General features: G+C 43.0%; 1 protein-coding gene across 9 annotated transcripts in view; it reads left to right on the forward strand.

The window, feature by feature from the left end:
- Nucleotides 1-14,271, forward strand: part of jcada (junctional cadherin 5 associated a) — a 322,416-nt gene that overhangs the window by 176,705 nt on the left and 131,440 nt on the right. The window lies entirely within an intron of this gene.

Raw genomic sequence — 14,271 nt, forward strand, 5'->3', positions numbered from 1 at the left:
GGCTGCCTTGGTCAATGTCGCTGCAAATACTGTGGCCATTACAGAGACTTGGCTATCATAAGGGCTGCTGGATGTTCTGGGGTCAGATGTTTCAAAAGGAACGGGGAGGGAGATGAAAGAGGTGGGGAGTGGCATTGCTAATCGGGGATAGTATCACAGCTGCAAGAAGGGAGAAATCACACTATTCAGTATTCCACACACCCCTCCCCACCAATAGCAACAGAGACAGCAAGGAGCAGATTAGGAGGCATATTTTGGATAGATGCAACATCACCAGAGTTGTTGTTATGGGTGACTTCAGCTTCCTTACCAGTGTGGAAGAGCAGGGGCTTCTTGGAGTCCACGTCCATAGATCCCTCACAAGTTGTCACACAAGTTGGTAGAGTGATTAAGAAGGGGTATGTTGTGTTGGCCTTCATTCGTCGTAGGATTAAGTTCAAGAGCTGCAAGGTATTGTAGCTCTTTACGACACTAGTTAGACCACACTTGGAGTATTGCATTCCAGTTTCCTCATATATAGAAAGGAGATAGAAGCTTCAGAGAGGGTACGGAGGAGATTTACCATGATGCTGCCTGGATTAGAGCGCATTTCTTATGAGGATGGGTCAACTGAACTATGTCTTTTCACATTGGAGCAAAGGAGGCTGAGAGGTGACTTGATAGAGATGTTAAAAATAATGAGAGGCAGAGGTCGAGTGACCCGCCAGAATCTTTTCCCTAGGGTGGAAATAGCTAATATGAGGAGGCAACATATTAAGGTGACTGAATGAAAGTGTAGGGGAAGGTCAGAGGTAAGTTTTGTAATAGCTTGGGATGAGCTACCAGGGTATTGATAGAGGCAGATATATTCAGGACATTTGAGAGAGTCTTGGATAGACAAATAGAGGACTATGTGTAAGGAAGGAATTTGCTTGATCCTTAGTGTGGGTTATAAGGTTGGCACAACTTTGTTGGCTCTGCTGTGCTGCACTGCTTTATGTTCTGTGATAAAATGTCTGCCAGGTATATGCAGAACAAAGCTAACTAACACATTGTACCTCAAGCACCCAGCTAACACAAAGCTTTCAAATGACAGCCATTCAGAAACGGGAAAGGCCCTCAACAGCGCCGTGTAGAGGAAATGCCAGGTACCGACAGTTTAGTTGTTGGTTGATGTCCAATAAGCTGCTAAAGCAAATCAACGTATTTGTGCTGGTTACGCAGTTGTGAGACTTGTGTCTCTGGAGAGTGGCGGTGCAGCGGAAATCGAAGCAACATCTCCTGAGCTTGAGGCCACTTCACAATTTTCACATTAACACTTGAGGATACACAAGCCTGTGCCTCCTTTGGGAATATATCATTTAGTCAAATGAACAGAGGCCGTCTGCAGCATGACTTGTTGCAAGGAGGAGGAGTGGGAGGGGGAATGGCAGGGTAGGGTAATGGCCTTGGGCTTTACTGAAGTTTGAAGCAATGAGCCCACAATTAAAGCAGCTGAACGGAGCACCGCAACGGCACTGTTAGGGAATAATGGAATTCCTAGGTTATGTTATTGATATAAACTGTTAGAGTAGAAAACACGCCCAGGTGATTTGCCGGAGTGTAAGCAAATAAAATTTGCCATGAGCCACATAAGGCAGTACGAGTAACAGAAAAAGATGTTTCTCGAGGAAATTTTAAAGGGAGAAAGAGAAGGTGATAGACAAAGATGTAGAGAAAGAACTCCAAACTGGCAAAAATAACATTGGGATGTTTTTAAGACCTTTAACCTATGCGTGGGTTAAGATCTGTGTCTTAATTGGCATCTTAAATGGTGAATTGACTGTATTCTATGGACCAGCCAATTCTGAATCCAAGCGGAGAGAGGGTAGTGGTCGATGGGACTTACTCTGGTTCTGGTTCTGTGACTAATGGTATTCGGCAGGAATCTGTAGTGGAACCTTTGCTGTTTGAGATGTATCTGAATGACCTAGGGGAAAACTAGATGGGTGAGTTTGCAGGCATCATGAGGTTTGGTGGTAGTGTGGATAACCTAGATGACTCCAAATGATACAGTGGGATATAGATGAGTTGCAGGCATGGGCAGAGAAATAGAAGGTGGAGTTTAACCCGATCAAATGTTAAAGTGTTGCACTTTGGGAGATCAGATGTAAATGGCCAGTACACAATATATGGAAAGGCCCTTAACAATGTTTATGTACAGAGGGATCTTGGGTCAAAATCCATAGCTCCCTGAAAGTAACAACAAAGGTTGATAGACTGGTAAAGAGTGCATCTGGGTGCTTGCCTTCATAGGTGAGGAGCTGAGTTCAAGAGTTGGGAAGTTATATAGCAGCTTTAAAGAACTCTAGTTAAGCCCCATCTGGAGTATTGCTTCAATTTTGGATGCCCTATCATAGGAAAGATGTTGAGGCTTTGGAGAGGGTGCAGAAGAGGCTTACCAGGATGCTGCCTGGATTAGAGGGCATGTGCTGTAAGAAGAGGCAGAGGCTGACGGGAGACTGATAGAAGTTTATAAAATTATCAGAGACAATGAGAGTAGACAGAAATGAAATTAGGCTTATTATCACTGACATACATCATGAAGTTTGTTGCATTGTGGCAGAAATACAGTGCAAGACATGAATCTTACTGTAAGTTGTGCAAAACAGGAATAGTGATGTAATGTTTATGAACTGTTCAGAAACCGGATGGCAGAGGGGAAGAAGCTGTACCTAAAACCTTGAGTGTAGGTCTTCATGCCCCTATGACCCCTCCCCTATGGTAGTACCACAAAGGGGGCATGTTCCAGATGGTGATGGTCCTTAACGATGGATATCATATACTTGAGGCACTGTGTCTTGAAACCATGAACTCATTATCTGCTTTTTTCCATTAATTATCAATTAATAATAGTTCTATGCCTTGCACCGCCATGAAATAACAAATTTCATGACATCAGGCAGGGATAATTATTCTGATTCTGACAGCCAGTATCTTTTTCCAGGGATTGAAATGTCCAGTTCCAGAGGGCATGGACTTAATACGAGAGGGAGCAAGTTCAATGGAGATGTGCGGGCAAGATAGTGGTGGGTTCCTGTAATGTGATGCCAGGGCTAATAGTGGAGCAAGTACAGTGGAAGTGTTCAAGAGGCTCTTTGATAGGCATATGAATGTACAGGAAATGGAAGGATATTGACATTGAAAACAAGAGAAAATCTGCAAATGCTTGAAATCCAAACAAAACCCACAAAATGCTGGAGAAACTCAGCAGGCCAGGCAGCATCTATGGAAAAGAGTAAACCATCGACGTTTCGGGCCGAGACCCCTCGGCAGATTTTTTTCTCACCAGTCCTGCCAAAGGATCTCAGCACGAAATGTCGACTGTACTTTTTTCTGTAGATACTGCCTGGCTTGCGGAGTCCCTTCAGCGTTTTGTGTGTGTGGCTTGGATGTAGACGCGTAGGCAGAAAGGATTAGATGAATTGGGCATTTGATTACTGACATAAGGGCCAGTTCCTGTGCTATACTGTTCCATATTTGATGCGGAGTCCAGTCCCCAAGCATCAACAATACCCCCCTCCCACCACCTTGACATGAATGCTCCTCAACCCATGGAGTTCTTCCTACAGATTGTTTGTGGTTCCAGCTTGCAGTGCCAGCAGTCTGTGTGTGTCCAGTGAAATCTGAGGTGGTGTCAGAGAAAACATTGGGCTGCAGTAGATCCCCCACGGAGGGAGATTGCACTTCAGTTCAACAGAGCACAGGATAGAGTGTTGCTTACTATACTAACCTTAGTAAAGGAATGGAAATGGAGAAAGTTTACCATACTAGTTCGTGGAATGGCTGGGTTGAACTTAAGACACAAGAGATTCTGCAGATGCTCGAAATCCAGAGTAGCACACAAAATGCTGGAGGAACTCAATTTCGCTACTCTTTTACATCCAAGAGTTGGCTAGTGAGATACGGACAGCAACTGGATCCCAGGTAGTGCATGTTAGGCAGCATTTATGGAGAGGATCTATCTTTTTTGATGAAAGGTCTCAGCTTGAAATGTCGACTGTTTATTCCTCTCCCAATAGATGCTGTCTGACGTGAGCTCCACCAGCATTTTGTGTGAGCTGAATTTAAGAAAAGAGTGGACCAGGATTAGGCTGGTAACCACTGGAATTTTGAGCGGGGGTGGGGGGAACTTGATTGTCATTTAATGAGAGGTCTCAACAGAATGGATGTGAAAAGAGTGTTTACACAAGAGACCCTATAGAACTAGGAGCTACTATTCAAAGCTAAATGGTCACCTACTTAAGGTAGAGATGAGCACATTTTTCCCCTCAAAGTTTCTGGATTTTTAGAATTCTGTGCTTCCAAAGGTGCTGGAAGTAGGGACTTTAAGACAGAGTTGGATGGACTTTAATAAGCAAGAGTGTGAAACATTACCAGAAAATGCAGAGTTAAGGTTATAATCAGAGCAGCTGTGATTTTTGTTCATTGATTACATGTATGTTTGTATAACTGAAAGAACAAGGCCAATTTCACTACCCTTTTACATCCGAGTGTTGGCTAGTGAGATACGAACAGCAACTGGATTCCAGGTAGTGCAGAGTAGAAATCTCACCCCTGAAAGGTTTCAGATGGACTTTGACAGAATTCATTGTCTTCTGTCACAACTGTGGGGCATCTTAATTTTTTTTTCTCTGACATTCAATTGAAGTAAGTAAAAGAGAATAAGACTTAAAATTTGTTTTAAAAAGTTTATTTAAAAACTCACAATGCTCTTAGAATGGACATTGAACTAAAGTAAGATAATTAGAAAAGTAACTGGGTCTCCCAGCCACCTCCTAATCCCCAGGCCTAGAAAGTGTATTGCAATCAGTGAAGTCTGAGATCAGATGCAATGTTTGATCTGGTATAGAATTCACAGGCAATTGTTCAGCATACTGTATATTCAGTAGACCTGGCTTTGCCATTGGCCCCATAGCTTCTGCCATCAGTTGGTCATAGACTTCTTGCTTTGACAGAGTCTGCCTGGGAGTAAGATATTTCCTAACACCTGAATGTCAGTCATTCTGATCAGAACTGCTGTCTCTGCCCAGCAAGAATCTCCCCAAGATCTTTTCATGTACCCCTCGAAGGAGGAGAAGTAGGGAAATGGGCAAAGGACAATAGGGAAGAGATTCACACAACCTGCTGAGATTTCAGCTCCCAATAGTAGGCAATGAAATTCAGGAATGCATGAGAAGCAAAGGGACATAAATCTTATGGTCCCTGGATGAAGAAGTGTAGTGTGTATGAACTCGGTGATAGACTGTACAGCACAGTAACAGGCCCTTTGGCCCATTGTGTCCATGCTGACCTTTTGCCCATCTATGCTAATCCAGTTTGTCTGAATTACAATGGTATCATTCTGTACCCTCTCTATTTGAGAGTCTAAATGCCTCCTAAACCTAATAATTGGATCTGATTCCGCCACGTCCTCTGGCAGCACTTCCCAGATATCAATCTCTGCATTGCAAAAATAAATCTTGCACTTCACATCCCCTATAAAATTCCCCCCCCCTCACCTTAAACCTATGCTTTCTTGTTTTTGCTACCCTACTTTTAGCTAGCTGCATGTGATTAGAACCATATCTCAGAATAAGCTAGTGGTGGCAGTGAGCATTAAAGGATCCTTTGACTTCACATCCTCAGTCACAGAAGTACAGCCTTCTGCCATTTTCACCTGAATTGATATTACTTATTCCATAATAACGTCTGGCTGCGCCTACCAGAAGCAGAGATCATCCTAATCTCTGCTACAGCCCTTCAAAGCCCCCTTGAATTCAGCAGATTGCTCAAAAGCATTTGCCATGTCATTTTGCTGGAGTAGTGCATAATTCAGAAGGGAGAGAAGCTTTGATCAGTCCCTTGCCTCTCTATACCATCTGTGTGCCTTCTCCTAAAGTGCTCTGAAGCTAGTTATGACCATTTAAAAGGTTTTAGTTATTGTTGCAGCTCTTTATCTAGGAATGCACGTTTTCTAAGAATACATGTGAATTCACAGTGATATTATGCACATGACATGAGCCTCCAATGTAGCTTGAGTTAATGGCCCATTGTCATATGCAGAAGTAACAAAGTGGACCAGCAGCCCAAAGTTAGTGAGTTCACATCTCAATTCTAAAGATCTGTAAAATCAGACTGTGTGAATATGTGGAGCAATTTTGGAAGACATCCATGAGAATCTTCTGAATTGTTTTGAATCCCAACTGATGTCAGTCCTGCAATAGATGGTTGATTCCTAAAGTCCGTCCTAGTGAGAATTGTCAAACTGCATGTCCTAGCATTGGTTAAAATATTTTTGACTGAGGTTTTGTCAATGAGAGGTACAGCAAGGGCTAATTTTGATTTGTTTAGCCAGGCTTTCCACTTTACACAGCAGAAAGTAAATATTTAGGTAGTTGGTGACACAGATGGATAAATTGGATACAGAAACATAGATGCTGGAAAGCCAGAGTAACACACTCAAAGTGCTGGAGTAACTCAGCACGTCAGGCAACATGTATGGAGAGGAATAAAGACCCAACATTTCTGGCTGAGGCCCAGAAATTGCAATTGTACAAGACAGTAGAGTTGATGAAGGGTCTTGGCCCAAAATGTCAGGTCTTTATTGCTGATACAATGGAGTCTTGAAAGAGCCTCTTAGATAGATACGTGGAGCTTAAAAAAATAGAGGGCTGTGCACAAGGGAAATTCTAGGTAGTTTTCAGAGTAAGTTACACGGTTGGCACAACATTGTGAGCCGAAGGGCCTGTAATGTGCTGTAGATTTCTATGTTCCATGTTTACTCCTCTCCATAGATGCTGCCTGACCAGTTGAGTTCCTGCAGCATTTGGTTTATGTTACTCTGGATAAATTGAATTGTTGTGTTTGAAACATTGTTTTCTTCATTCACAATTTTGGCACTTCTGGGATAATATTACTTGAAAGGGAGTGTTAAAGAGCCTTCTTGAACTGCTGTAAGTCATGCAATATGATGAAGATGCTATTGGATAGCTAGCTCTAGTGATCTTACCCAGCAAAGATAATAGCTCTTATCTGTAACACTAATAGTAAAACAGAGTTGTCTATAAGTTATAGAACAGAAAATTTTAGGAGTAAAAAGATATGGTTCTCTCAAAGTGGTGTTGCAGGTAGACAGAGTGGTGAAGAAAGTGTTTGGCAGGCTTGCCTCCAGCAATCAGGGCGGTGAGTGGAGAAGTTTGGAGGTTACTTTGCAATTGAATCCGTCATTGGTGCATTTGGAATATTCTCTTCTGTTTTAGCAACTCTCCTACAGAGAAGATGCCAGTGGGCTGGAAAGAGTGCAGAGGAGAGTTATGAAGGTGTTGTTGGGACATGAAGGGCCAAATTGCAGAGATAGGTTGAGCATTTGTTTTTTTTATTGAGACATAGCACGCAGAAGGCCCTTCTGGCCCTTTAAGCTGTTCCGCCCAGAAATCCCACGATTTAATTCTAGCCTAATCATGGAGCAATTTACAATAGCCAATTAACCTACCAATCAATACATGTTTGGACCGTGGGAGAAAACCAGAGTACCCGGAGGAAACCAAGGTGGTCACAGGGAGAATGTACAAATCCTTACAGGCTGTGGCGGATTATGAATGCGGGTCACTGGCACAGTAAAGCATTGTGCTAACCGCTATGCTGCCGTACAACTTTACTCTTGGTGCATAACAGAATGATAACAGAACCTTAAATCATGAGTGACATAGATAGGACCCGCCAGCAGAAGTTGTGGATTCGGGTTTGATTCCAACGTTTGGATAAGAAGGGTATGATCCGGGTGCAGGTTGTTGGGGCTAGGCAGATTAATAGTTTGGCATGGTCTAGATGAGCTGAAGGGCCAGTTTCGGTGCTGTAGTATTTGATGATCCTGTAACTTTTTCTCCCAGTGGCTGGTCTGTACATGGAATGAGCTGCCAGAGGAGATGGTTGAGACCACTTCATTGACAACATTTAAAAGGCATTTGATTATGTATATGGATAGGAAAGGTATAGAGATATATGGACTAAACTCAGGCATATGGGATGAGCTCAGATTGGAATTTTGATTATCATGGATCAATTGGGCTGAAGAGCTTATTAGATGTTGTGTTACTCTAACTGATCCATTGTTAATAATGTTGTCCATCCCCAATTTCCCACTAGAAGGTGACCTAATGAACTGCCTTCTTAAATCTCTGTAGTCCTGTGGTGAAGGTGCTCCTGGAGCATTGTTGGGGAGGGAATTCCAGGACTGGACACAACATCAAATAGGAGCACATTATGTTCCTCCAGTAAGTCATTGGTAATGGAGAGAATGAACGTTAGCGGCGATGGATGAGGTACCAATCAAATAAGGTCTTTGTTCTAAACAGTGAATTTGAATTTGAAGTGTGCTTGAGTGCTGTTGGGCATGCGCTTCTAGAACGTAGAAACGTACATCACAAAATAGCCATGATAAGCGCGATGCCAATTTAAACGAATTCCAAACAATCTACTGGAGGAACTCAGTGAGTTGAACGGCTTCAGGGGGAGGAAAGAAATTATCAATGTTTTGAGTTAAAACCCTCCATCACAGCCTCTTGATTCCAGAATCTGCAGTCTCCGGTATCCCCACTAAACTAATCCCATCTACGTGCACGTGGTCTGTATCCCTTCATTTTCTCCCTATTCATGTACTTGTCGAAGTGTCTCTGAAGTGCTGCTTTTGAATGGATGGCTTTCCACCACTTCTGGTTGTACATTCCAGCAGGCTACCAGCCTGTCTAAAAATAACTTGTAAATCCTGAAACTTTCTCCCACTCAAAGAAAATGTATTATCAATGCAAACATTGTGCTACATATGTCACCTATAAATTCATTTCCTTGTGGCTATTCACAGTAAATATAAAGAAACACAATAAAATCTGCATACGTAGACAAATAACCAATGTGCAAAAGATGACAAACTGTGCAAATACAAAAGGAAAAACAAAATAATCAATAAATATTGAGAACATGAGTTGTAAAGTGCTTAAAAGTGAGCCAGCAGGTAGTGAAACCAGTTCAGTGTTGGCGGGAGTGAAGTTATCCACTCTGGTTCAGGGGCCTGTTGGTTGAAGGGTAGTAACTGTTCCTGAACCTGGTGGTGGGGCACCTAAGGCCCCTGTACTGCCTCCCTGATGTTCGCAGTCAGAGAGAGTATGGCCTGGATGGTAGGGGTCACTGCTTTCTGTGACAGTGCTCTTTGTAGATGTACTCAATGGTGGGGAGAGCTTTTCCTGTGATGGACTGGGCTGTATCCACTACGTTTTGTAGGCTTTTCCATTCAAGGGCACTGGTGCTTCCAAACCAGGCTGTGATGCAACACGTCAGTATATTCTCCACTATGTATCTATAGAAGATTTTCAAAGTTTTAGATGAAATTGTCGATTCTTCACAAACTTCTGAAATGATAATGCTGAGGAATTTAAAGTTATTGCCCTCTACGCCTCTGGCTCACGGACTTCCAGTTTCCTCCTCTTGTAGTCATTGATCAGCTCTTTGGTTTGCTGATGTTGAGCGAGAGGTTGCTTTTGTGGCACCATTCAGCCAGATTTTCGATTACCCTCCTATATGCCAATTCATCCCCACCTTTGATTCAGCCATTTGCCCCGGTGTGTGATGAACAGAGGCTGAGGTTATGGCAGCTCCAGGTTTCATGCCTATTGACTCACTTTCATTCTGAACGCTTTTATTTTGCACGATTTGTGTGTTATTTTCTCTGTCTCTCTCTCACTGTGCTTTGGGTGTTGGTCTCTTTTTTAAATTGGTTTCTTTCATGTTTCTTGTGGCTGACTGTAAGCAGCTGAATCTCAAGCTTGTATAGTTTATACATACTTTGATAATAAATGTCCTCTGAACGTTGAACAACAGTGGTGTCATCAGCAAACTCAAATATGGCATTGGAGCTGTGATTAGCTTTGCAGGCATAAGCACAAAGCAAGTAGATCGGGGGACTAAGCTCACGGCCTTGTGGTGCACCTGTGCTGATGCTGATTGTAGAGGGGATAATGTTGCCAATCCAAACTAACTGGGGTCTGCAAGTCAGGAAATCAAAGATCCAGTTACATAAGGAGGTTTTGAGGTTGATGCACCATCAATAACTCTCGGAGACTGGAAGCAAACGATAGGCTTTTACTAGCAGCAAAAAGGGAGCACGACATCTCGGAGACTGAGGGAGGAGCAGTGCCTCAATCGCCTTTATACAGGGGTCTGTGGGAGGAACCACAGGAGCAGTCAGCAGAGGGGTGTGTCCAGGCACGTATACATAGTTTACCACAGAGGTCTAGGTCTTGGCCCACTTAACTGAAAGCTATACACTGTAATATTTGTTATTTCCACCCTGGGGAAAATTCTGACTATCTATCCTGTCTCTGCCCCTCATCATTTTATTTATGCCTAACAGGTCACCTCTCAGCCTCCTATGCTCCTGAAAAGACAATCCCAACTTCTCCTGGTAGCTAATATTCTCTAGTCCATGCAACATTCCGGTGAACCTCTTTTGCATCCTCTCCAGAGCTTCTGCATACATCTTGTACTGCAGTGACTAGAACGGGAAGTTATCACCCTAAACTCTCATTCCCATTTTCAGAGAGCTATGGACTTTCACTTCAAGATGCCTCTGCATCAAAGTTACTAAGTCCTGCCATTTACTGCATTCTTTCCTCATATGCTTGACTTCCTAAAATACAACACCTTACACGTGTCCAGATTAAATAACACCTGCCATTTCTTTGCCCATACTTTTAACTGATCCATATCCTTCTGTATCCTTTGACAACCTTCCTCACTAATCACACCATTTTTGTGTCATTTGCAAAGTTACTACATGGCTCACACACATTTCTGTCCAAAATATTTATACACTTCTCAGTCAGTCCTAACACTGCTTCCAGTGGAACACCTCCAGTCAGAATAACATCCCTTCATCACTAGTCGTTATCTTCTACAGCCAAACTTCCATTATCCATCTCATTGACATACAACATAAAAAGACACTGTCCCACCACCAGTCCCTGCAGAACACACCTAGTCGGCACGGTCAGCCAGAATAGACCCTCTTTATTCCCACACTTTGTCTCCTGCTAGCTAGCCAACCTTCTATTCATGCAAGTATCTTTTCTGTGATACCATGGGCTCTTATCTTGTATAGCAGTCTCACATGCGGCACCGTTTCAAAGGTCTTCTGAAAATTCAAGTACACAACATCTACAGACTCTTCTTTATTTATCTTGCCTGTTACTTCCTCATAGTATTCCAACAAGTTTATCAGGCAAGATTTACCCTCAAGGAAACCGTTCCGTAGAGCAGTTGCCATACTGAGCCATTATACATCCAGATAGAAAGCTTTCTAAGGTGTATCACTTAAAAATTGGTAAGGGTCAATCAGGACATACTAAATTTCTTTAGCCTCCTGAGAAAGTTGGTGCATTGGTGAGCTGTCTTGACTGTGGTATCTATGTGGTTGGACTAGGATAGGCTGTCGGTGATAGGAACTTGTAGCTCTCAACTTCAACGTGATTGATGTGATCAGAAACACGTGCACTGCCCCACTCCCTGAAGTCAATGAGCAGCTCTTTTGTTTTGTTGAATTAAATACCATTTCCCATTTTCTGCTCTCGGGCTCAGGCCCTGCACGTTCAATCGGGTCTCCAATCCACACCAGCCCTGACCAGTGCTGCAGTACTTGCATTCCTGATGGTGCAGATGCTGGATCCTACAGGAACACCACAAAAAAATGCCAAGTCGTGCAGAGTTTTCAAAAGCACAACTCCCAAAGGTAAATTGCATGCTGTGGATTGTAGTGATTGAAGTCCAGAAAAAGTGTAATAAATAGAACAGTTAGTGGTCTTGTTTGCTGCCTGTAAACCGTCAATGTGACTCGTCAGCACCATCTTTACATTCTCATCATAAGCAGTATGTAACTGGTGAACAAAAAAGCTCAAACTGATCACAGTGGCATATTACTCTCCAGTCAGCAAAACACCCTTCCTACCATCAAGGTGATTTTGTATCCACTTAGCTAGCTCTCCCTGGGTCCCATACAATCTAATTTTACAGACCGACTCTCCTTGTAGGACCTTATTAGTGAGGCAGGGCAGTGTCCATCTGGATAATGTTCACTGCCCTGCCTTATTAATCCTCTTGATTACCTCTTCAAAGATCTCTGAACAGATTTGAGAGCTATGATTTCTTGCACACAAAGTCATGCTAACTAACCCCAGTTCAAACTTGCCAGTGCTAATAGCTCCCCTCTTGTATTTGCCAGCCTTGTCATGGCTAAAGTTTTGCAGCGGTCATCTGTGTGTGTCCTGTAGCACAGATATTGAGACTCAATCTGACTTTGACCTCGCCCAGGGATAGTCCAGACAGAAGATGGAAACGGTCTCTCCGCAGAATTTCCTTGTCTCAGTGATGAGATCCTTGGAAAACCTAAATCTGTGAGTAGGTTATCCATCAGAGATACCTAGCTAGGGGTCTGTTGGAGTCGTATCTTTGCTGGTGGACTCTACTTTACCTCCTGCTCTACTGTCCCCATTCCAACACATCATCAGTCTCGGCATACCAATGCCTGCAGTTATGGTTTGCAGCCAGCAGTGTTGCCACCGATGCTCGCGTGGAATGGGCATTGCAATAGTTCAAAGTAAAAGAAGTATGCAATCTGTCAACTGTCTCTATACTCAGGAAGATGTCTGAAGATTCTTCAAACATCTCTGAAGGTACCCGCCAGTTTCCCGACATCAGCAATGTGTCTCTTTTTTTTAAAATCTGGGAAAGCGTGTAATGTGATGTGTCCCCAGTTCTACTGAGCTGTTGCATGAGGATCATCAAAGTCAAAGTAAATTTATTGTCAACATCTATTCTCAGTGATGGATGCTACCTTTCAGGCATCACCTATTGAAGGTGTCCTTGGTGCGAGGGAAGCTAGAACCGATGATGTAGCTGGTTGAGTTTGCAACCATCTGCAGCTTTTTCCGACCCTGTGCAGTGGCTCCTCCATATCAGACGGTGATGCAACCAGGTAGAATGCAGCACTAAGTTATTAATAAGTCCCCTGATGTGTGACATTGAGTTTTGGAGTCCTTGAAAGAGAATCTGTAGGTTGTGGGATCAGTTCAGAATTGTGGTAAGTGAAGTTATCCACACCAGTTCAGGAGCCTGATGTCTGTATAGTAATAACTGTTCCTGAACCTGGTGGTGTGTGACCTAAGGTTTCTGTACCTCCTTCCCAATGGTAGTAGAGAGAAGAGATCATGGCCTGGATGGTAGGGCCCTTGATGATGGGTGCTGCTTTCTTGTGGCAGGGCTCCTTGTCAATGTGATCAATGCTGGGGAGGGCTTTTCCTATGACAGACTGGGCTGTATCCATCAATTTCTGCAGACTTCTCCACTCCTGGGCATTGACGTTTTCATACCAGGCTGTGAGACATAGTGCACAGTTTTCTGCTCCAATGAAGTTGGTACAAATGGAAAGCTTACTTTATCTGAATAATTATGTCAGGTGACATGTGCCCAACATGGGGGAACCATCAGGCTCACTATCAATAATACAGCACTGAAGTACTCAGACCAGTTTTGTGTCTGGTGCACTTCCACCCAGAAATGATCTCCAATGTAATCTGTTCCAGAAGAGGGAAACTGAATCACACAGTGCCAGGAAAAAGTGGGAGCTTCTATTGCTAGACAGATATTTCTTAAAAGCCTGTGAAAGGCTGATTTTTATTAAAGAGCTCCCCCAAGTACATTTTGCATGCAGTTCTTTCTATTATTTTGTGGAAATTCTAATTTTGCCAAACACACGTTTTCCTTAAGAGCGCAACCACGACTTCTACGTCAGCGCTGGCTTTGTAGCACCAACAAAGCGGCCACTTTGAGGCCAGTCTTGCTTTGTGTACTCATCTTTCCCAATACGACCTAATTGATATTTACCTAGAGTTCAACAGATAATCTATCCGAGCATTCTGTTTGCCAAACAATCCAATGACCCACTAAAGAAATCTAATGACACTGTTTATTTTGGCAGAAGTTTTAATTTATGAGTTGTGCACTGTAGACTCTCTCATCAAAACGATTGCTTTAATTTGTAGTGTGATATCCACAAAACTACGTGGACACCATGCTGGATTTTGGATATTCAACAAGTGCTTTGCTACGTAATGTAGCAAGCTGTGTAGGTTTTTAAAAATTGCTTGTGCCAGTTGATCCACTAAAGTGTCCATTTCATGTAACATTTTAAATACCTTTATAGTTTTTGACCCAACACCTTTCCAG

The sequence above is a fragment of the Hemitrygon akajei genome, chromosome 8, assembly GCF_048418815.1.
Source record: "Hemitrygon akajei chromosome 8, sHemAka1.3, whole genome shotgun sequence".
Classification (NCBI taxonomy): Eukaryota; Metazoa; Chordata; class Chondrichthyes; order Myliobatiformes; family Dasyatidae; genus Hemitrygon; species Hemitrygon akajei.